The 25,195-nt window shown below is 46.5% G+C and overlaps 1 long non-coding RNA gene across 1 annotated transcript; it reads left to right on the forward strand.

Annotated features, from left to right (window-relative positions):
- Positions 1-12,654: 12,654 nt before the first annotated feature.
- Positions 12,655-22,460, forward strand: LOC143434002 (uncharacterized). Its single transcript, XR_013103144.1, has 5 exons — positions 12,655-12,792; positions 13,320-13,401; positions 17,861-17,971; positions 18,441-18,550; positions 21,496-22,460. It is a non-coding gene; the product is annotated as an uncharacterized LOC143434002 (long non-coding RNA).
- The last annotated feature ends 2,735 nt before the right edge of the window (positions 22,461-25,195 follow it).

Genomic DNA, 25,195 nt, shown 5'->3' on the forward strand with positions numbered 1-25,195 from the left:
TTTTGTTTTTTTTTAATCAGGAATTTGCTCACCAGCAAGCAGGATTAAGCAGGCAGGTGGGTAATGCTGCCTGGGATTTTGACATGATAATGGGACATGGTCGCTATGCGGGTGCCCAGATGGGGTATCCCGTCCAGGTCTATGAGCAAATTAACACCATTGCCATACGTGCCTGGAAGGCCCTGCCTAATAGAGGTGAGGTGGGTGGAAATCTGACTAAGATTGTACAGGGGGCCACTGAGCCATTCTCAGACTTCGTGGCCCACATGGTGGAGGCAGCGGGACACATTTTTGGGGGATCCCGATACTGCGATGCCACTTATTCAACAATTGATTTTTGAGCAGTGTACCAAGGAGTGTCGCAGCGCTATTACCCCATGCAAGTCTAAAGGACTTGATGCCTGGATGAAAATATGCAGAGAAATGGGGGGGGGGCTTTCTAATACAGGGTTGGCTGCTGCTGTTATGCAACTATCCAGAGGAAAAGGTAGTACCCCTGGCGGTGCCTGCTTCCACTGTGGCAAGACAGGACACCTTAAAAGGCAATGTCCTGAAAAGGGAAGGAAGGAGGTGCCACGCCCTAGTGGGCCAGGTCTCTGCCCACGGGTGCAAAAGGGAAATCATTGGGCCAAAGAATGTTGTTCTGTTAAGGACGTCAATGGCCAGCCTTTAGCCCCAGCCTTTGGAGGTGCTCGGTCAAAAAACGGGCAGAGGGGCCCCAGACCTCAGGGCCCTCAAATATATGGGGCAGTAGAGAACAGTCAGAGAGTCTGGCCGAGCCTTCAACCTCCCAGCCACAGAGAGCGACACCAGGATCTGCAGGGCTGGACCTCCGCTGCACCACCAGAGTCGTATTGACCCCTCAGATGGGGGTGCAGCTGCTGGAGACAGATCTTCTTGGACAGATCTTCTTAGGACTCTTGATTGGCCGATCTTCTTTGGCTTTGAAGGGCTTAATAGTCCACCCTGGTATCATAGATTCAGATTTTGAAGGAGTGGTCAAGATCATGGCTTCATCCCCTTGAGGGATTGTTGCTATCTCTCCTGGGGACCACATTGTGCAACTACTGCTGTTACCCAGCTTGCATGCCCAGTTCCCAGCACAAAAGCAGAAACGGGGAGGGAAGGGATTTGGCTCTTCCGGGAACCCTACTGTTTTCTTATCCTTGGATCTGGATCAGCGCCCCTTGATTTAGTTGATAGTTAATGGAAAACAGATTATGGGACTTCTAGACACTGGGGCTAACAGGAATATTGTAGCCATTAAAGACTGGCCCTCTGACTGGCCCATACAGCAATCAGCTCAGACCCTTCAAGGGCTGGGCTATGCCAAAACACCAGATATGAGTGCTCGGGAGTTACCCTGGAAGGATCAGGAAGGGCATCAGGGATGTTTTCAACCTTATGTTCTGGAGCTCCCAGTTAGTTTGTGGGGCAGAGATCTTTTGAGAGATATGAGGCTCAGGTTGACCAATGAGGGACAGTATTCCAAAGCTTCACAAGAGATGATGAGGGGTATGGGCTGGCATCCCTCTCATGGTGTTGGGAAGTACATCCAGGGCCGTAATGCCCCTACTACACCTGCCCCAAGGAAAACAAGACAGGGTTTGGGTTTTTTTTAGGGGCCGCTGAGGAGGGAATTCCCATTACCTGGAGTATAGAGGATCCAGTTTGGGTTCCTCAGTGGCCTTTATCCTCTGAAAAGCTTCGAGCTGCACAAGAACTTGTAAAGGAGCAGTTGGCTATGAAATGTATTCGACCTTCAGTATCCCCTTGGAATACTCCTATTTTTGTAATAAAGAAGAAATCTGGAAAGTGGAGATTGTTACATGACCTGTGGGTTATTAATGCGCCGATGCAGGTCATGGGGGCGGTACAGTGGGGCTTACCTCCGTTGACCACTTTACCCAAGGATTGACCAATAATTGTAATTGATATTAAGGACTGCTTCTTTTCCATCTCTCTACATCCCAAAGATCGTGAGCGCTTTGCTTTTACTTTGCCATCCATTAATCGAGAAGAACCAGATCAGAGATTTGAGTGGGTAGTTTTACCACAGGGGATGGCAATAGCCCCACTATGTGTCAACTTTATGTTGGAGCGGCCATTCAGCCATTGAGAGATTCCTTCCCTTCCCTGAAATGCTTGCATTACATGGATGATATCCTTTTAGTGCATAAAAGTGAAAAATTTTACATACTGCCTATCAAGATCTGGTGCAAAAGTTAAAGGATCATGGTCTCCATATAGCCCCAGAGAAAGTACAACAAGAGCAGGTAGTAAGTTACCTGGGAGCAAGGATAGGGCCCAATGAAGTCCATCCTCAGAAAATTGAATTGAGAGTAGATCATCTTAAAACTTTAAATGATTTTCAGAAATTGTTAGGAGATATAAATTGAATTAGGCCCTATTTGAAGATCCCAAATTATGAATTGAAACCTTTGTATGACATTCTAGTAGGGGATCTTGCATTAGATTCCCCACGGGTGTTGACTCCTGAAGGGAGAAAAGCACTTCGTAGGGTAGAGAATGGGCTACAAGAAGCCATGCTACAGCATTGTACATTGGGACAACCAATTTTGTTATTCGTCCTTTCTACCCTGACACAACCCATGGCAGTGCTGTGGCAAGCTGGCCTGCTAATGTGGATACATCCAAAGATATCAGCAGCTAAAACAGTGGAACATTACCCTACCACCATGGCAGGTTTGGCAGAGGAGGGAATTCAACAAAGTTTACATCATTTCAGCCTAGAGCTGGCGACAATTGTCATCCCTTACAATAGTGACCAAGTGAGAGTCTTGTGCGCAACTGTTGATGATTGGGCTATCTTAAGGTGTGGATATAAAGGAGAAATTGATAATCATTATCCAAGGCATCCACTAATGAGTTTTTATCGTGCCCATCCCATTGTTTTTCCAAAGATTACCCAAGCAGCTCCTATTGCTGGGGCAGTAACCATCTTTACTGATGGATCTAAAACGGGATGCGGTTCTTATAAGATAGGAGGCATGGATCCTGTGGTTATACAATTTTCCCCTGGATCGCCTCAGATTATTGAGTTCAAAATTGTATTGGAAGTTTTTAAAGTTTATAAGGATGCTTTCAACTTGCTTTCAGATTCATTATATGTTGTTAATTTAGTTAAGGTTGTAAAAGTGGTGGGAAAGATTAAAAGTAACAGTCCCATTTAACCCTTGTTATCACAATTGCAGACCTTGATCTGGCAAAGAAAAGACCTGTTTTATGTACAACATGTTCGTGCACACACTGGCCTCCCTGGACCCCTGAGTAACAATAATAATGAGGTAGATCAAGCCACCAGAAGAGAATTTATCTTTCTTCAGGAGGAGAGTCCAATTTGCAAAGCAAAAGATTTTCATGCTCAGTTTCATGTTAATGCTCGAAAATTGCAGTTTAAATTTAAAATAACTAGAGAAGCTGCTCGTTCCATTGTGTTGCAATGCCCTACTTGTATTGTTTTTCAACATCCTCCCTGTATAGGGGTCAATCCTAAGGGACTTTTGCCATTACAACTTACGCAAATGGACATTATACATTTCCCTGAGTTCAGTAAGCTAAACTCAGGGAAAAAAACTATGTGTCTGTGGATACATGTTAAGGTCTTATTGTCACAACTCCCCTGAGTGGAGAAAAGGCAAGAAATGTTATATCCCATTGCCTGGAAGCCTGGGGGGCTTGAGGTAAGCCTCTACAATTAAAAACTGATAATGGCCCTGGTTATACAGCCCACTCTTTTGTTTCCTTTTGTTCTCAAATGCAAGTTATACTTAAACATGGCCTTCCTTATAACCCGCAAGGTCAATGTATGGTGGAGCGCGCACATCACACCCTAAAGGAGTGTTCACAAAAACAAAAAGGGGGAATGAGCCAAGGCAGCACCCCTAGAGACAGAATAGCACTTGCCTTATTTACCTTAAATTTTTTGCAAATGGATGAGGAAGGCCGTTCGGCTGCTGAAAGACATAGTATTCGACATGGATCCTTAAAAGGTTATGTCAAACGGAAAGATGTGTTGACAGGAGAATGGAATGGACCAGATCCAGTGTTGGCATGGGCCTGGGGTTCTGTTTGTGTTTTCCTGCAGAACCGAGATGGACCACTCTGGGTACCAGAAAGGCTGGTGCGCAAATGTTACTTCTTGAATACTCATGCTCCTGCTGGGAACGATGATCGTGAGGAGTCAAGAGGAGCAAAGTTGGGGGATCCTGTCGGTCCTCCCGAGACCCATGCCGATATGTCATGATGCTTAAGTTTATCCCCACCTTTTTATTAGTAATAGAAGTTTGGATTTGCCCTTTTTGCCTAAGGATAGTGAGATAGCCAGCACTAATGAAGATAGGAGCTTTGTTTTATTAGGTAGTTTGTGCATTGTAAAAGTTAGAAATATAAGTGATAAGAGTGACTGTATTATGCTTTATAACCAGACTGCTGCCTGGTTTGATGTGCCAGATGGTTCCATGTCTGGAACAGCTTATATGATGGGCACTTGGATTGAGGGATGGTGGCCTGCCAATTATGGCCAAGAATGGTTAGACTGAAGCTGGAGTGCTATACAGATTTTTTCCAGGCCTCCTAGTCTACCCCATTGGGCACTCTTTTGTATGGACTATATTGTAGAGAGTCTTTTGTTTCCATGGACAGGATGCCAGGCTAGGGGGAGTGCCATGGGCAAACTTGCCATTGCTTTAGATTTGCAAGCATCCTTGAATGCCCAATTAAAAGGAGGGCTTATGTTGGTTAACAAAAGAGGCGACCTTGTTCAAGAACAAGTAGGTACCTTGTGGCAGCTTGCCCAAGCTGGCTGTGAGTGGAAATTTCATGGGCTATGTGTTACCTCCATTCAATATCATAATTATACCCAGGCTGCTAACTTTTCTCGTCAGTTGTCTGCTTATTTGACAGGAAGCTGGGCTGCGGATTTTGAAGGCCTGATGAAACAGCTGCAGATGGCCATCGTGGCAGTGAATTCCAAGTGCCTGGACCCAGTTTCATGACTGGGTTCACGGCTAGGATTGCCAGAGCCGTGGACCACATAAAAGAGTGGGCGGATCTTGGGGCCTTGAGCCCTATGGTGGGTTTAGTTAGTGTTTTAGGCCTGTGGTGCATGTGCAAGATGAGAGCTACATAGAGGTGGAATGCGGCTAAGATCATTCAAGCCTTTACAGTTGTAGGAGTTGGATCTTCCCCCTAAGCATGCTGGCTGCCATGAAAGAATAAGATCGTCACGTTCAGGTTGTGAGGCTAAGCACTGCACTTGAGGCATGCCAATTGCTGCTGGCAGCCTTGAGGGGAGCATGTCTGATTTATGCGGGTTTGTGCCACCCTTACTCCAGCACTTTTCAGTGCTCTTCCCACCTCTGAGAAAACTGGCATGGGACTGGTCAGGCTTGAATTGGGCTGATGAAGCCCATAAGAGAGCCTGTACAATGTCCTTCTATGTTTGCTTCAGAGATCAGACCGCTACTCTCACCTGTTTCGTCTTTAAAACAAAATAGGGGGAATTGTAGAGAGCTGTGATGTGTGACACTGTAAAGATGGCACTGGTTCCCGCTCCCCGCCCCCACCTGCCCGATGGCAAGTGCTCTCTAAGAAAAACAAGTCCTAACATGGACAAGGCTGGTGATCTGTGCTGCTTCTCCTTACGTGTGCCTATTTGCTGCCGCCACGTAGCTTGCCGGGGTAGGTTGCTCCAGGAGTATTTAGCCTGTGGACGAGCTTCCCCCCCCCCGCCCCCCGCCCCGGTCAAAAGAAGATACAAAGTTCCTGAATAAACTGCTTGAGGAAGAGCTCCGGTGTTGTGTCTTCCTTGCTGGACGAGGTGGGTGAGACATAGGAGTGCGGGTGTGTGGGGGTGGGGGTGGTCATGTAAAACTGTGGGTGTGGGGGTATGTAAGAGTGCGGGTGTGGGTGGGTTATGTAAGAGTGCAGGTGTGGGGGGGTTGTGTAAGAGTGCAGGTGTGTGTGTGGGTCATGTAAGAGTGTGGGTGTGGGGGGGTCATGTAAGAGTGCAGGTGTGTGTGTGTGTGGTCATGTAAGATTCCGGGTGTGGAGGGGTTATGTAAGAGTGTGGGTATGGGAGGTTATGTAAGAGTACAGGTGGGGGGTTATATGAGTGCGGGTGTGTGGGTGTGTGGGTGGGGAGGGTCAAGTTCTGAGCACTGAGAGTGAGGTGTAGAACCCCTTTGCATTAAGAATAATGCTTGCTTGATTTGGCATGGTACATATCCTTCCTTCTGCAGAGAACTTTTCCTCTTGAAATACTTTGGATTGTGTGGTCATTTCTCCTGAGACTCCCAGACCCATTTCTAAAACCTGACTTACTGGGAAAGGTTCTACTAAGCTTCTGCATCAACCATGTCCCTCTGGGAATGTGATACTACCAGGACAGAGTCTGCAGGTGTGCCTGAACCTTGCTCCTCCTGCTACTTTAATCATCTCAGGAGAGAACCTTCACATGCCTGAGGGAGATCACAATCAAGGAGAACATTGATGAGAAACTCGCAGGGAGAAGCTACACAAGGCAGAGCACCATGATGAGAAGCTGAAGAGGACACAGATCCTGCACTAACCAGAGTGTCTAGGACCAAGATCCCTCTATCTGTGAACAGAACATTGAGTTTGGGATTGACAGTCTTAACACATTCCGGAGATGCTGTCAAGATGGCCAGACAGGAACAGCAAGGACCACTGAGAGTTCGAGGCCAATCCTCTCGCTGTATGGAGTCTGCTGCCTGGCACTGGGGTCCACCGTGCCTGTCTTCTCTACGATCAGCAATGTTCTGTACCTGTGCCAGTGCAGAAGTGTCATGTGACCTTCGGTTTAAATGTGGTTCTGTGCAGAGCAACCATGGTTAACAGCATCTACATTAGGGCTGGTTTGCAAGGGACTTCCAAGAGCAGATTAACAGTAGGGACTTGACCCCATCCTGGAGCCAGGAAGACCAGGCCTTGGAGCTCTCTCTTTCCTGACCCTGTGCTCCAACATCTGTTGTTGCAGTCTGGGTGTAAGAAATAGAAGCCAGACTACTAGGCAGCCTCCCACCAAATTTCCCCGAAGGTCTGTCATCTCACTGTAGCTGAAGAAGAAATGGAGCAGGAAGTAACCACACATCCTTGGACATCTCAGAAGATGCATGCACTCTGCAGGGATTCCAACCATAGCTCATTCCTGCCAGGAAGGAGTGGCGTATAACTGCAGTGGCCATGGCTAGGCACAGGTGGCGGTCCCTGTCACACGTGTCCTTCCACCCTTGGCTCAGGTGGTAGTCCCTGTCACACACGTCCTTCTACCTTCTACATCTTCCTCTTTCTTAGGTCCAAATCCAGTCCAAGCTTGCCTCTCTGTGAAAAGCACTGTTGCTTTGTCTTGCACCCTCAGGACCCTCAGTTTCGTAGCTCTCACTTCAGCTATTTAGTCAGAGTAGATTCTTCAAGCACTGGGGAAAAGCATTACAGAAAGCAGGGCTTAGTGTAAAGGGAGTTATTTAATAACTGGCACCCAGTCTGGCTTGTTACCCAGCAGCCGCCATGTTCCCACTGTTTTCCCTCAGATTGCAGCTTCAACTAGCTAGAAGCACCTTGACACCCACCAGATGCCAATGTGGCAACTGGCTCTGCCAATACACCATGCTGCTTCCACAAGGCTCTGCCCCCACAAGGCTTAGCTGAGCCCATACTATTCCCGTTATGCCCGTGGTACCCGGTAGAAATTACTCTTAATGCTAAAGATTATCCAATAGATTTATATATTTGGAAATATTCACTTAACACGATGCCCACATAATTAGAATAGCTACCCAATATCTAATCTTAGATATAAATTGTTACCCAGGACTGCTTTCCACCCATCCGTCTTCCTCATTGTTGTTCGCCCTCTCCTCCTCTTCCTTCTCCTTCCCACTCTTCACTCCTCCAATTCTTAGCTCCTCCCAAATTACCAAGTTTTATTACAAATATAATGTAGCAAAAATTATCTTGTTATATATCACCCTTCATATTAGAATTAAAAAAACCAATTTTCCCTCTTTCTGTCCAATTGAAAGACTTTTATCTCAGATATAAATTGAGCACAACTATTGTCATGTTGTTATTATAAGGTACAAGATAGACCTAATACCCAGTCCAATATATTATCAATAAAAAGACCATTGTCATCTAACCTAACTTAAAAGACTATAGTTCTTTACCTGGCTTATATCCTGTCTTTAGAATGAATGTCAGCTGAAAAGCATCTTCTCAAATCTGTTCTCTCAAAGTAAATAGCCTGGGTTGGCTAAGAGACTATAAGTCTTCAATCCCATCAGAAATACAGAATGGCTGAATTAACTGAAGATATGGGAAGCACAAAGCATAGCTTCAAAAACTTAGCCAATTTTATATAGACCACTGATTGCCTGGACAGTCCCTAAACTTCAAAAATGTAGGAGCGTCTGATCTTCAGTCTCCTGGCCCAGGATCATCTGACAGACCTAGTAATGCAAAATTTCTAAGGGCTGATTTCCCTGTCTAGGCAGAGATTATCAGTTGACTATTTTGCATTAGAGTGTCCTTTTTCTGGACAGTATTGTCTGTAGATGAAAAGAGGCAATTCTTGCCTAGTGGCTGTCTTACCACTACTGGAGTAACTCCAACGATGCTCAGTCTCTTCTTAGAATCCAAGACAGGGAAGCTGTCAGGAGCAGACAGGTCTCTAATCAAATGATCTTTAATAAAGAAATGTCTATACCGTCAATTCTGTGGACTTCTGATGTTTTTGAAAAACAACTATCTATGTAAAGCAATTACATAGATACTGAACTGTTGTCCACTAATTACTCTCAGCTATTTCTAATTAAAATCTAGAAAACACCCTAACAATAAATTCAGAATCATGAATTTGCTATAGGACCTTAACTCAAGGCTAATCATCTCAGATCAGTTTTAAAAAAAGTTAAAGAAGAACTGAGTCTAAGCCTTGTACCCACAAAATTTTGAATTAATAGAAGAAATTATATCAACGAAACCCTTGAATTTGTATCAAAATAAATTTTGTACCATCTAAGAAATTATAACTTCAGCTTAGTAACAATTATATAGATTTTTACCAATAGATATGGCTATACAATCAATTCTAGCTATTCCTCCCTGTTCCAATAAAAACCACCACTAAAATCTTTAGAAAAACAATCTAATAATGACTGCCCCCAAGCCCAGGGAACTGGGATGTCAACTCTTCATTAACTTCTTCAGTCTGAATCTGGGCATTGAGATATTTGAAGAGGGGTTTCGGGGGGGGGGGTGTAAATTGGTAAGTCTATGATGTCTGTGTCTTAACTGGATCCAGCTGAAAGTCCGGGACATCAGGAGTTCAAGCAGGTCAGTTCAGCATGTTCTGACAAGAAGATTCATTCACCAAGGCTGTATATTCTATATATTATATAATATACAAATCTCAAAACAAATTTTAGTATCAAAATAATTTTTTGTTGGATTCTCTAGAATCTAGTCTTCTGGAGGCCTGCCTCTTTCATGTCTAATCCATATAAATCTGGAAGGTGTAACTACCTTAACGACCTACCTCTTCTGAAAACACACTGACAGAAACTTTTCCCCAAATCAGCATATCCTTGAGCCAGTAACCAGAAAAACCTATATCTTGACCTTTTTTCCAGAGGAAAACTATAACAACAAAGCTGAAAATCACACCCATTTTGAAAATCATGGAACTAGCAAGTTTCTCTACCCTGAAGTCATAATTGTGATGTGGGGAGACCTCCTTAATCTAAATTTCTGTGTGCTCAGCCATAAGGTAGGAGTTGCAGTTCCTGGTCCATGCACTTTGTGTCACATGACACAGCTGGCTTTGCTGGCAGAGCAGTTGTAGTCTGCGACCTCTGCAGGTGTCCAGTAGGACTCTGCACACCCTGGAGCTGTGGCTGTGTGTCCTCTCTAGGCGTCACCATGACAACAGGTCCTAATTCTTCCAGACATAACTGAAAAAATTTTTTTCAGCCCCTTAGTGTCTTGTTTTAGGTACTTCTTAGGCAGTACCAGACATGTTTTTTCTTCAAAGTATTTTTTTCCTGTTTATCTTCAAAATAATGAAATACCAGCAAGCAGGTCCTGTTAACATTTCCACATTGAAGAACAGGGAAATGAGACACCAAGGGGCTGAATACTGTTCCAGCCTTGACTGACAGCCACCAGGAACAGGCAATCACACTTCTCAGTGTCTCACTGTTTGTCTCATCTCAATGGAGGTGTCTCCATTAGTGTCTCTAGATAAAGAGCAGCTCTCACCCCTCATCAAACAAGTTTCCTTTTGCAGCCAGAGGAGGCTATTACAGAGAAACAAAACAGGTTGAAGAGCTGAGGGAAAGCAACAGAAAAGTGTCCAGCCTCAAATGGGACATGTGTAACACACCACAGCTTAGGCTCAGGGATGCCATGGAAGACCTGCTTTTGAGACAGCATCTTCAGAACCTGACAGGATCTGCACCCATGAACTCCCAACACAAGACTGCAGCAGTCACAACAGTGTGAGATTGGGACAGGTTCACAAGGCATGAAGAGCTACAGTGGTCAGTAGCTGCCGAGAGAGGAAGAACCAGCTCTCTTCAGGAATGGGACCGTGGTAGTTACCCATCCAAGCCTAAGTACATATGGGAGCACCAAGTGGGCTCAGTACATGAAATCCATTACTTTTCTATAGTTATATATGTATATATTTTACATATATAATTCTACAATTATGTATACATACTTCTATAATTATATGAGCATATATATATATATATATTATATATACATTCTATCTATACTGTTTAAGTTAGGGTGTTACTGCTGTGAGTAGACACCATGACCAAGGCAACTCTTATGAGGACAGCAGTTAATTGGGACTGGCTTACAGGTTCAGAGATTCAGTCCATTATCATGGTGGGAGCACTGCAGCATCCAGGCAGGCATGGTGCAGGAGGAGCTGTGAGTTCTACATCTTCATTTGAAAGCTGCTAGCAGAATACTGACTTCCAGGCAACTAGGATGGGGGTCTTATAGCCCACACCCACAGTGACAAGGAGTCCACCTTCTCCAACTTCAACAAGGCCACACCTTCTAATAGTGCCACTCCCTGGTCCAAGCATATACAAACCATCACATATTCTCTATATAGAATACATATACATGCCGGGCAGTGATGGCGCACGCCTTTAATCCCAGCACTTGGGAGGCAGAGGCAGGCGGATTTCTGAGTTCGAGGCCAGCCTGGTCTACCGAGTGAGTTCCAGGACAGCCAATGCTATACAGAGAAACCCTGTCTCGAAAAAACAAAAAAATAAATATATATATACATATATATAAATTATAGAAGTCATGAATTTGAGCAGAGGTCTGGTGGAAAACAGTAGAAGCTAGAGTGGCAAGACAGAGGGATAAAAACAGTGAAAATTCTCATGTGCGAAAGCCTCAGAAATTAAAATGAAGTAAAGTATTTTTATATATTCAATCTTTGGGGGGTATTTTAAACACATACTGTGGTGATTTGAATGAGAATGGCCCCATAGACTTATATACTGAATGCTTAGTCTCTAGTTGGAACTATTTTGGGAAGAATCGGGAGGTGTGGCCTTGTTAGAGGAGGCGTGTCACTGGGGCGGGCTGTGAGGTTCCAAACGCCCATATCAGGCCAGTCTGTCTCTGTCTGTCTGTCTCTCTGTCTCTCTCTCTCTCTCTCTCTCTCTCTCTCTGTCTGTGTGTGTGTGTGTGTGTCTGTCTGTCTGTCTATCTCTGTCTCTCTCTCTGTCTGTCTCTCTGTCTCTGTCTGTCTCTGTCTGTCTGTCTGTCTGTCTGTCTATCTGTCTCTCTCTCTCTGTCTGTCTCTGTCTGTCTCTGTCTGTCTCTGTCTGTCTGTCTGTCTGTCTGTCTATCTGTCTCTCTCTCTCTGTCTCTTGCTTGTGGACCAGCTGTAAGCTTTCAGCTAGTGCTCTAGCACCATGTCTATCTGCCTACCTGCTTCCCCCAACCCCTGCATTTTTTCCCACTGTGATGATCCTGGACTCACCCTTGGGAACTTTGCCGTTTTATGCAAACCTTCAATTAAATGCTCTTTTCTATAAGTTACCTTGGTCATGCCATCTCTTCACAGCCATAGAACAGTGACTAAGACACACTCCAAAGTCTGCTGTCCTCAGCTATACTGTGGCCCAGTGGCTCCCTGGCAGCTAAAAATAAAGATATTCAAGCAAACTCCTGCCAGCAAGATCAGCTGTGTCTCCATGTGTTTCCTGGCCCTTTGCTGTAGATCATGGAAAAGATAACAATGGATTCAGAGTATGTGGGGGTGATCTCTGATAAAGAAAACAAGCTGTCTTCACACTCTGAGAAGCATCAAATCGAGTGACTGGCAGAGAGCAGGGTCAAGTCTCAAATATTCCACCCACCTACCCAGCTCAGGAAGCCTGTAAGAATCAGGATAGTTAATTTGATGCATCATATTTGAGACAAATCACAAAAATGTTACACCCTGTGAGATAGAATTTATATTTTATAAAACCCATGTGGTGATTTGAATATGCTTGATTCAGGGAGTGGCGCTATTAGGAGGTGTGGCCGTGGTGGAGGAAGTGTGTCACTGTGGGTGAACAATAAGACTACTCATAGCTGCCCGTGAAACCCTTTTCTCCTGTTTGCCTTTGGAACAAGATGTGGAACTCTCAGCTCCTCTAACTCCGTGTCTGCCTGGATGCTGCCCTGCTCCCTGCCATGATGATACTGGAGTGAACCTCAGGACCTGTAAGCCAGCCCCAATTAAATGTCCTTTACAACATTTTCTTCCGTCTCTTCACAGTAATGGAAACCCTAACTAAGACAGCCCACGTTCTAGAAATGGTTATAGGCCAGAAGAGGGCACCAGATCTCTTGAAGCTGGAGTTAGAGATGGTTGTGAGCCACTATGTCAATGCTGGGCATTGAACTCCTGTCCTTTGGAAGAGTAGCCAGTGCTTTTCTCTCCAGCCCCAGGATATATGGAAGTTTTGCACATATTGTTGCTCTGACAGGAAACCTTGTACCTGGTACTATCCATTTTTCTCCATGCCCCCTGCCAGTCATAGAAATGCTTTCATTTTATAGGAATGCTGTCTTTTGTGTCTGGCTCACTTCAATAAGAAAATGGCTTTGAGGTTCATCCATCTTGAAAAGGCACCCCAAGCAAACCTTTTTTGCAGCAGTAATTCCATTATGGGAGCTGGTGTTTCCCTCCCAGCCCTCAATCAACTGCACTCTTTCTTTTTCAATGTATTTGCACCTCTTGGCTACAGGTGACATTCATATGGAACCTTTCATGGGAGCACTGTAAAAGTTCCTGACCATAGACCTAGAGATGGGAGTCCTGGCCACGAGGTAAACCTGTAACTGTCTGCTTTGTGTTTTCCCCAGGAGTGTATGAAGGCTCCAGTGTCTCCGGGGGCCGCTGGCAATGCTATGCTGTTTCTTTTGTACTCTGTCCTGGTGTGTGTTTTTTCTGTGTAGCTTTGGCTGTATGTCTCTCATAATCAGTTATTATAAATGATTGTATCTTCAGATTGACAATCAGAGCACCTTCCTTGTAGAACATCTGCAATTTTTTATTGTAAAATGTTGCTTTGTGGTATTTTTACTGTTAATAGCTATCATATATGTAAGATATTGGCTCTTATGAGGTAGCACTTCCTTCCATTGTGTAGGGGTACAGCTCTTGATGCACACACACTTTCAGTGGTCTCACGTCTCCCTGCCTTGTTAGTGAAACTTATATAGTGTGAGGTAGAGGCCTGTGACGCTCATTACCGATCGACAACTTGGCAGAATCTGCGATTAGCTAGAATACACATCTGGGCATGTCTGTAAGAGGGTTTATGGCTGCATTAACTTGAGATGGGAAGATCCACCCTAACTGTGGGTGGCATCACTGATGGCCTGGGTTCCTGACTGATGAAAAAGTCCAGGTAAGCTCAGGTCCAGTATTCATCTCTGTGTTTCTTGACTAAAAACCCAATGTGAGCAGCTGCCTCAAGCTCCTGCTACCAAACCTTCTGTACCACAGTGGACTGTACGTCACCCACCATGCAAGCCATAGGAATCCTCCCGCCCTTAGCACACAAGCTCTCTCTCTCTCTCTCTCTCTCTCTCTCTCTCTCTCTCTCTCTCTCTCTCTCTCTCTCTGTGTGTGTGTGTGTGTGTGTGTGTGTGTTTCTCTCTGTCTCTGTCTCTCTGTGTGTGTGAGAGAGAGAGGGAGAGAGGGAGAGAGAGGTTTTGTCACAGCAAGAAGAGTCAATAACACAAGGTCCACCATTCTTGACATGCTTGTTGAAAGGCTGTCCTTTCCCCATCTGGTGGCTTTTGTCACTCCCACTGAAAATCAGCTGACCACCAGTTTGAGGCTCCCCAGCTCCATCCCGAATCCTGCCATCTAAGCATCTACAGGTGGCTGTTTGCTTTGCTTCCTCACTGTGCTGGGAATCTGAGAATGCGCTCTTTCCCGGCCTTTGTCCTGGACAGTGTGGGTCCTCCACTCCTGCCACTCTTCAGGAAGCTCTCTACGTTTGTTCCTGAGTTTCCATATGATCTTCTAAACCAACATTTCAGTGTTTGCACTGAGGTAGCTCAGATTTTCATAGGAATTTGTTTGAACTATAAATAGGACATCATAGCATCTTTACAGAGAAGTTCAAATTTGTTGTGTGACTTTCCTTTTTTCTGTGTTAAAGCTGACTGATATCCAGAAACATACACATATTTAATGTATGTTTACTGGTCAGTTTGTGCATAAAATCTAGTTCTGATACCCGCAGCCAGCAAGGCACTAAACACTGCCATCAACATCAAAATTTCCCTTGTGTTTTGGTTTTGTTCTGTGTTCAGTAACAGTCCTTCACATGAAGCCCACCCTTTCTTTAAATGCAAGGTGACAGGATAGCCCATCTGCAGAACTGTTCACAGCACTTAACTGAAACTTTATGGCCACCGAAGAACAGTTCTCAAGTTTCTCTCTTCCCCAGGCTCTGCAACACTACTCTCTTCAAAGATGTGAAGTATCTGACTGTTATAGATGCCACTGCCCCAGTGGACAGGCTTGTTTGACTTAGCACAATGTATGCGTTCTGGCACGAACAGTTGGATTTCCTTCTTCACTAAGGCATAATACTATTCCATGGTACATATACACCGCTCGCTTGACTCCATTTGTGATGGATAGTTAAGCTGCTCCTAGCTAAGGCCTCATGCAAGCTGGTCAGATGCAGTACCTTAAAGCTATACCCTCAGCCCAAAGCTCAAGTTTAGACAGGCATTTTATTGAGTCTGTGGATCTCTGAGGAGGTCTTCCCTTCCACAGGACACCTCCAGGAGCATAAAAAGAACTCACTAGCTCACCCCTTAATGGTTCCAGCCCCTCTTACTGGCACCAAACTGAGAGGGAAGCCTAACCTTTTGGGGACCGTTGAAGACTCACACTACAGCATCGCCTGGTTTGCCAGCTTTCCCCAGTGACAGCCAACTGAAAAACGAGCCCTTCCTAGGGCAGCCAGCTGGAACTGTGTGGTGGGAAGACCTCGGAACAGTGGCAGTGCCAGCTCCCTTTTGGAATTTCTCAGACAGCTGGTCTCTGAGTGGCTTCCAGCAGGCTGAACTGCTAGGTGCTGAAGATAACACCCTCAAGGGGTGGATTTCCAGGGCCTTTGCCCAGTGCAATGGTTAGAAACGTCCAGGCTGGTGGTGAGGATGTGCCGTCGGTTCACTTAGCAGTCACCCATTCTTGAGCACAACTATAGGGGCATTCCAATATGTCCATGCACTGTGCCAGGCCACGCAGGTGCAGACATAACGGGACCATACTAAGCACATGCCTCTCAACAAGTGCTTTTTGTTCTAAAAATGTGAACTGCATAAAAAAATGTGAGCTGCATAGTCCATAACTTGAAATCACAGGGCAAGAGAAAAGATGAAAAAGTGAACAGGCTAAGGGGACCTGTTGGTCACATTCAAGAGTTCACTTCCAACAGTGACAGGAGCCTCTGGGGGATATGTAGACCATGACACTATATCAAAGGGTGAGAAGGGGTAGGAGAGAAAAGGAGGAAGAAATGACAGAGAGAGAGAGAGAGAGAGAGAGAGAGAGAGAGAGAGAGAGAAACTTGTCAAATATAAAGTGTGTATTTAGCCAGGTATAGTGACACACATCTTTAATCTTGTCAGAGGCAGAGAGGAAGAGAAGGCACAGAGGCACAGAGGTAGACAGACAGAGAGACAGGCACAGAGGTAGACAGACAGAGAGACAGAGGCACAGAGGTAGACAGACAGAGAGACAGAGGTGCAGAGGTGCAGAGGCAGCTAGATCTCTTACTTCAAGGCCAGTGAGTTTGTCAACATCTTTATACTTGGGTATTTTTTCAACTGTTGACTCAGCAGGGCTCTTGTCCTTAATTTCCTAGAGAGTGGATGCTTTTACTTTGCACATTGGCCCAGTGGATTTCTGTTTTGATTTGCTACCCTCTTGGTGTGATAGTCACCAAGACACAGTGGGCTGGCCTTCCATCAACTAGCTATTAAGAAAATGACTTGCCAGGGAGGCAGAAGCAAGCTCTGTGAACTAGGAACTGTGTATCCTGTGAGTTTGAGGCCAGCCTGGTCTACAGAGTGAGTTCCAGGACAGCCAGTGCTATAAAGAGATACTGTCTCAGAAAACCAAACAGAAGAAAGAAAAGAAAGGAGGGAGGAAAGGAGGAAGAAAAAACGGAAGGGAAGGAAAGAGGGGGAGAAAGAAGAAAGAAAGGAAGGAAGGAAGAAGAAAGAAAAAAAGAAAAGAAAATGACTCACACAGATACAGTCATAGGCCAACCTTCAGGTGATGGTAGGTTTGTGTCAAATCGACATCTGAGGTAAAATAGATCCAAGACTTTTAGAAGAATGTTCTAGAACTTCCAAACCAGTCCAACCTGACTCTGTTGACTATTAAGTGCCAAAGAGAGGGTCCTGCAAAAAGTTTGCTTTGTCTTGCTGTTAACAGCCGGCTGCAGGCGGAAGACTGGGTGTGCTCTGGCACCACCCACTGGCCATTCTTGGATTGCAGGCTCTTAAAAGTTTTTCCGCTTCTGATCATGCATTTCGGTTTGAAAATGATTACGTGATTTCTTATAGATTATTCCAGGCAATAACTGGAAAATCGTTAATCCTCTTCGTCCCTCTGGCATCCCTGTTAGCTTTCCAACACTATGACAAAATACTTGAGATCAAGTTAAAGGATTGGGAGCCGTGGCTCAAGATGTGTGAAAACTTTTCAGTGCCCACGCTGATAGGAGCAGAGATGCTCATCTTCCACAGCAGCTAGCAAATAGGGAGGGGCAAGCGAGGACAAGATATCGCTTCCAAGGATGCATCCCCAGGGAGTCACTTACTCCAACTAGGCCCACCTCCTAATTTCTAGCACCTTCCATGAATGGGTTTATCCATTCTTTGGAGTGGAGACACTGGGGTCCAAGTTCTTGAACTGTTTAGATGCAGCTAGCCACGCCCTCGCAGCTAACCACGCCCCACACCCAGCCACGCCCCCGCAACCTGCCCTGCCTCTGCAGTCAGACACACCCCCGCAGATGATCACGCCCAGCAGCTGGTCACGCCTTCCGCAGTCAGCCACGCCTCTGCAGTCAACCACGCCTCTGCAGTCAGCCACGCCTCTGCAGTCAGCCACGCCCTAGCAGTCTTCTGATTACTTTTCCCATTACTCTCATGGAGGCTGTCTCACAGATGCCTTTCAGCTGTTGTTTCACCGGGTAGTTCTCGGAACATCCCTACGCCATACATTGTTATTGCCTTCTTTTTACAGATAGAGCGTTGAGGCGCTGAGGTAACTGAGCGATGAACCAAACCTGTCCACTGTGCGCCCTCTGCTGGTCGCCATCTCAACTTAGATCATCTTTCCTCTCCTAACCACACTGTAAGGAAGCCCTCCCTGAACAAGAAAGACCTCCTTGGGGGTCTGTTGAGTAAGCAGTCTGGTGCTCTAAACTACCTTTGAGGCTCTGGTGTAGGCCTTGTGGCCTTCTCAAGGGCCTCTCTCCCTCTTCTGCCCATCAGAAGTTAACTGTTTTTGCTGGACTCTGGGCATCCTAGTTAGACAAGGGGGCGGGAGGGATAGATAAGATGTTGGACTGTCAAGAGCTACAGTTCCCAGCCCCATGTGCTCCACAGTGGGGCCCTGTGCCCTTGAGTACATCAGAGAAAGATGAAGACTGCCGGTCAATTCTGGAGTGACGCCTTAGCCAGTGAGGTAGACCACAAGCTCACCACAGTGGCAGGACTCACTCACCATGTAAAAGGGGGTCATTGGCGGGATTGTGAGTTGGCCTTGGGGCAAAGAACAGGGTCACTTCTGGGCCTTCCCTCTGTCTCCTACATTACCACAGCCAGAAGAAGCGTTCAAGTGGCAGCGCCTTCCCTTCCTACCTGTGACTATGTAGAATCTCTGGACTACAACTCCCAAGCCACTCTGCTCCATGGCAGCCCTGTTCAGCAGGTGAGTTCACGTCCAGCTCAGATCTTGCTCTGAGAGTCTGGCTCAGGTTGCCCCCCCCCCCCTTCTGTTCATTCATCCTTCTGCCAATACAACCATTCCCCTGTTCATCTGTCAATGTCTCCAGCCAGCTGACCAGCCAGGCAGCCCTCTTGAACGTCCATCCATCCTTCTATCCACGTATCCACACACAAGTTGTCCATTCATCTACCTGTCCTTACGCCCACCTGTCCACTCATCCACCCATCTACCCGTTTTCTACTCCATCTGTTCCATGGTGTTTTTTCATCCAGATGTAACATGATGTCATCTTGAGGCAAAGATTAGCTTGGCCTGATAGCCTTGGCTACTAATGATCAAAGCATTATAGTGATAGTCACGCCTATTATAAAAGTAATAGAGCTACTGACGTTTCCTGGTAGAGGAAGATGAGAGGGGAGGCAGTGAGCCCCCTCCTGGGATTCAAGCTGTCATCCCCTCCCATCAAGATGCAGCTCCTATGAGGTCATTATCCATGATAGGGTGGACATTGGTGAATACAGTCCACAAGGGCAGTGGGAACAGAGATGACAAGCAGGGGTTTGGAAGCCCTGTGAGTTCTTATGGTGAATGACTACCCGGGGCCCACTGTCAGGAGGCAGAGCAACTTTACTCAGCGGGATTCAAGGCCTATAAAGTTTGGGGCTGAGGGTAAGAACATCCAGGATGAACAAATGTCATTGGCTGGGGGCTTAGGGCACCAGAAGGCCTCATTAGCATGGGGAAGCGGTTTCAGGAATCTCAGGTGTTAGCTGACCAGGTTTTATCAGGAGAAAGGAAATTGATCCTGTAATCTAATTGCGGCTACAGGACATTCCTCAGGTAGAAGCAGATGTGGGGGCTTAGAATTCCCCCAAACAAGGGCAGACAGAGAAGGAGAAGCCCCACCAATGAAGGGAAAGTCCCTCAATCCACGCCGAGCCCCGGAAGGCAATCGGGTCAACGGTAGACTTCCACCTTAATCACAGAGTTTTCCCACAAGCAAGTGTAGGAAGCTTGTGAATTTGCCACGCTGGGCTTTGGTGGAGTCAGACTTGCGTCTGTCGTTTGAGCCTGGTCTGGCATGAACAGGCTTTTGTTCACATCTCCCTAGAGAATGTTAACAGATTGGTCCAACCTGGGGCACAACAGAACCCACAGTGAGTGGGGAGAAGGCACACAGTGAAGGCTGGGCCCTGGAGGCAAATTCCCGAGCCCAAGTGCCATAGGGAATCCCAACATGGTGATTTTTCCCGTGGTAGTGTGGTGTGGTGTGTGGTGTGGTGTGTGGTGTGGTGTGTGGCGTGGTGGGTGTGGTGAAGTGTGGTGAGGTGTGATGTGGTGTGGTGAGGTGTGGTGTGGTGTGGTGAGGTATGGTGTGGTGAGGTGTGGTGTGGTGTGGTGTGGTGAGGTGTAGTGTGGTGAGGTGTGGTGTGGTGAGGTGTGGTGTGGTGTGGTGAGGTGTGGTGTGGTGAGGTGTGGTGTGGTGTGGTGAGGTGTGGTGTGGTGAGGTGTGGTGTGGTGAGGTGAGGTGTGGTGTGGTGTGGTGTGGTGAGGTGTGGTGTGGTGTGGTGTGGTGAGGTGTGGTGTGGTGTGGTGTGGTGTGGTGTGGTGTGGTGAGGTGTGGTGTGGTGTGGTGAGGTGTGGTGTGGTATAGTGAGGTGTGGTGAGGTGTGGTGAGGTGTGGTGTAGTGAGATGTGGTGTGGTGTGAGTCCTGGGTCGTCGCTCCTTGGAGCGGGAGCATGGAAAGCAGCAGCTGGGTCAGTGCTGCAAAGCCAAGGGGGGGAGGGGTGGCGTGGGAGGAGTCAAGGCGTGAGAGGAAAGCAGGGCGGAGCCTGGGGCGACCAGAGGGGGTGACCTGCAATGTTTCACCGCGTGCCTCTCTGGCTTTTATGGTTGGCAGTGAAAAATCTGGGGAGAAATGGGCACTGCTGTATTTGTGTGTGAGTTGTTTTTATTGTTCCGCTGTTAGTATTGTTTATTTTTCTTGCTTGTTCTGAGACAACTTTTCACCATGTAGCCCTGGCTGACCTGGAACTCACTATGTAGACCAGGCTAGCCTCGAACCCACAAAGATCCAGTCGTCTCTGTCTTCTGAGCGCTAGGATTAAGCCACACTTTATTTGGTGTTTCCACATCATGACTGCAATGTGTCGTGGAGATTCCCCCCTGGTCTGTCTGTTCGGGGTTTGAGATGCCTCTTGCATTTGGACGCAGACTCCATTCTCCAGGTTCAGGGCTTTTTCAGTTATTTCACTGAACAACTGTCTATTTCTCTTGATTTTTGCCTCTACTCTTTCTACACCTGCACCCTCAGGTCTGGCCTCTTGAATGTATACCATCCTTCTTGGAAATATTGTCCATACACTTTAATTTCTCCCTTGATTTCTGTCTTTTGTGTCATTGTCTTCACTTTGTTCTTTTCCCATGAGATTCATTCTTCTGCACAGGGTTGTTTCCTGATATGGTGTAGATTTCACTTGAGTGGAAATTTTTCATTTCGACTATTTCTGGGTGGCTCTTTTTCAATGTTTCAATCTCCTGGCTGAATTTTTCAACATTTCTACTTTCTATTCAATGCTCCACTCACTTTGGAGACTGCTTTATCAAGGTCTTGAATAGAGTTCCTCGGTTTGTGCATCTGTTTGTTTGAATCTTCTATGAGATCATTAACTTATTTAAACACCAAGACTCCAAATTAACACCCGCTCACTGTTCACGCATCTGCCAACACATCTGTCTGGCCTCCCTCTCGCCTGGCACTCCCTCACATTTCCACTGTCTCTGTGATTTTGGATCCCAGAGCAAGGCAGCTGTCTGGGTAGGCATGTTCCCGCCAGTGGCTATGTCCTGTTCTTTCTTTGCTGTGCATCTGGTGGAGTGAATTCATCTTTTAGTCTTGACTTCCCTGTCTTTTAATTCCATCCAGGTGTTCTGTTTTCTTGACCCTGCCTAATGGGATAGCTGCATACAATTCTGCCATAAGATCTGGTGGAGGAAGCTGGCTTCCATAGGGTCCCTGAGAATATTCCAAGAATATTTCACCTTGGTCAAGCTGCACACTAAACACCAAGAAGACCAGATGAAGTCAAAGTCCTGGTCATGGTTTGAATTATGTGATGTCATTGGGGGTGAGAGGAAGGCCAGAACCACGGCCAATGTGACTTCTGGAACCAGTAGAGTATAACTCTCAGTCCCACAGTGATCACTAGGACCTCAGAAATCAAGACAGCAGTTCCATACTGACCTCTGAGTCCTCTGGATCCAGAGCTCTGGTCTCTCAGGGGACTCTAAGCTATTGAAGCTGGGGCAACAGCCTTGCCCTGACTGCTGGGGCTGCTGATACCAGGGCCCTGGTCATTCGAGGTGGGAAGACCTATCCTAAATCTGGGGCACACCTTCTGGTGGCAGCCCGAATGAAAGAAGGAAGCCTTTGTTTTTTGCCTACTTGCCTTCACTCTCACTGGCACGCTCATCTATCCTGGTGCTGAGGCGTTTCTTTGCTCACACTAGAACATTCATCTTAGGGATTCCAACCTGGCCTTACTGGTAGCTCTCTAGAACCTCCCTGGGACTCCAGCACCAGACAGAAACTGCTGAGACATCCAGTCTTGTGGAATGAACAACTATGGGATCCTTGGCTTTTCCATCAGGAGACAGCTGTTATTGGACTACCTGGAGCACAGCTTATAAACCACTATGATAAACACATGCACACACATGCGTACGTACAGACACACAAAATTTTGGTTTTCTGTTTGTTTGTTTGTTTTTGCTTGTTTACTTGTTTTAAGAAAGATTGCCTGTCTTGGAGGTGGTGGCATGCTGCATACCCCTTATGGAGTGTGAGAACATATGGTTCAATAGAGACACTTGTGGTGATTGAGACACACTTGGTTCTGTGTAAATTTGAACATGTGTCCACCTTTTGTGGAGGTGAGTCTGACAAAGGGGCTACCTACTCCAGAAATGCAGGATGTTCAAATTGTCCTGCCCACCCTCCTGTGTGATATAAAATAAAACAGAGGAGAGGTCATATGAGCAAATTCTGGGAAGGAAATTTTTCTGGTTTGAATGTGCAGTAATCCCCATGGGCTCACATGTTTAAACTTGGTCCTCACCTGGTGCACTGTTTGGGAAGATTGTGGAAACTTTAGGAGGTAGAGCAGCCTCAAGGAAGGTTGGCTGGAAACTGAACAACCTGTTCACTCTCTGCCTCCTGAGTATTGATACTCTTTTTCTACCCCGTGGGCCCCAGGAATGGAGCTCAGGTCATGGGGCTTTGTGACAAGTGTCTCCATCCATTGGGCCATCTTGCCTGTCCAGTTACATTTAGATAACAGTTGACTGATACCTTTATACAGTGCCTTAGCTACCTCTCTCATTGGAGAAAATACAACAACTGAGCAAAGCTGCCTAAGGGAGGAGTGTTCATTTGGCCTATAGTTCCAGAGTCTATCATGGTGGAGAAGACATGACAACCGTCCTGGAAAGCACAATGATGGGGCAGAAAGCTGCCTGGTCACGCAGCATCTACAAGCCAAATGGTGGCAGCGTCCCTCTGAACCCAGGTCCAGCCTGGTTCCTCTCCTTACATCCCTGGAAACAGCATGCCATCCATCATAACCTATGTCTTCTTTCCCAGCCTCCTCCCCCAGCCATCTCTCCACAACTACATCTCACTGGGTATCTGCCATCGTTACACAGAACCTCTTCCAGCTCCTCCTCACATCTCCCCACTTTCTCTGTGAATCAGGGAGCATCGTCCAGTTTTCATCTCCTTACGTCTCATTCACTTTTGGTTTCGTATAGTGATCGTTACCCTTCCATTAATATCGCTAAAGGCACATCATCTTAAAATTCGATCATGGCGCTGCCTCCATGAACTTAAGGGTGCTCAGCCACTATGCACTGTAGGGAGCAAACCCTGAGTGAGCGCAGTCCTGAGCAATGTGCGTTTTGAAATGGACTCGGCCATATTAAGGACGCTCAAGGCAACTTTGATACCCAGAAGGCCAGACTCAAGAAAATTGGCAAAGCCTTTATCCCGAGTGTGAGGGTTGTGAGTGATTCATCAGTGTGTACAGAGCCTTTATCCCGAGTGTGAGGGTTGTGGGTATTCATCAGTGTGTACAGAGCCTTTATCCCGAGTGTGAGGGTTGTGAGTGATTCATCAGTGTGTACAGAGCCTTTATCCCGAGTGTGAGGGTTGTGGGTATTCATCAGTGTGTACAGAGCCTTTATCCCGAGTGTGAGGGTTGTGGGTATTCATCAGTGTGTACAAAGAGTGGCAGCTTTTGCTCCTTTGTCCCGGATATTTACAGTTTGCAGCTGTCCACCTCCAGAGACCCCCCTGCTGAGAATAAGTAACCCTCCCTCAGTAAACACACTGAGGTTTCAGACTATGGTGGTGGCATTAGAGACCTACCTGATGCCAGCTTCTCAGTACGCACACCTGTCCTGTCTTGATTCCTTAGTTCTGAGGAACTGAGCGTGCAGCAGGGCTTACATAGCATAGCATACAGGTGCTTACCTGTAATTGCAGCATTTAGGAGATAGATGCCGGAGGGCCAGGAATGAGGCCAGCCTTAGCTCTGCAGGGTTTGAGATTATGCCAAGTGTCTTAGCCATTGCTCTCGTGCTAAGAGACATCATGCCCATGGCAACTCTTATTTTTACAAAAGCATTTAATTGAAGGCTGGCTTACAGTTTCAGAGGTTCAGTCCATCATCACAGCAGGGAACATGGCAGCACATATGGCGCTTGCACTAGAGCCATAGCTGAGAGCTACATCCTGATCCACCAGACAAGAGACAGCCTGGGCCTGGCATGGGCGTTGAGGCTCCATCCCCAGTGACACACTTCCTCCAAGGAGGCCACACCTCTTAATCCTTCTAATTCCTTCAAAGAGTCCCACTCCCCAGAGACTAAGCATTTAAATATCTGAGCCTATGGAGATCATTCTCATCCAAGCCACCACACTGGGCTCTGTAAGACCTTGTCTCGAAGAAAAGACCATGTGTGTCTAAGTGCAGGAAATGAATAGCATCATTACACTCTAAATTATAGTTTAGATGAGCAATGTCTCCTGCCGGCTCATGAATTCAAACACATAGTTTCCAGCAGGAGGCAGTTTGGGGAGGTTACAGGAACTTTGGGACAGGACCTTGCTGGAGAAAGTTTGGCTTGGTTTTGCTTTCACACTGGGATCCTGTAATGGCCTCCATCTCCCCAGAACTGGAATGGTGGTTTCTGTGATGTTTTGTACATGGTGAGCAGCCACTCTGCCAACTGAGCGTCATTCCCAGCTCTGGGTAGCTTCTCTTGAAAATTCATGGTTTTTTTTTTTTTTTTTTCTCCATACTAAAACACCAGCTTTGTGCTAGGGGAAGGGCTGTGGCTAATGCATGAGTTTAGTTTTGTTTTAAGGAGCTGGAATCCTGTCACTAACGAGCAATGTAATTTTAGAAAAACCCAGCGCACATCCTAGTACTTTGTATATGGAATAATGTCTTTCTGTTCCTTCGTGCCAGTGGCCAATCCCAGCAGCTGACAGGTCCTGAGAGGAGGTAAGTCAGCAAAGGAGAAGTGAGTCGGGCACAGGGTCGGGAGAATCTTGCAGCCTGACT

The sequence above is a fragment of the Arvicanthis niloticus genome, chromosome 12, assembly GCF_011762505.2.
Source record: "Arvicanthis niloticus isolate mArvNil1 chromosome 12, mArvNil1.pat.X, whole genome shotgun sequence".
In the NCBI taxonomy this organism is placed as follows: Eukaryota; Metazoa; Chordata; class Mammalia; order Rodentia; family Muridae; genus Arvicanthis; species Arvicanthis niloticus.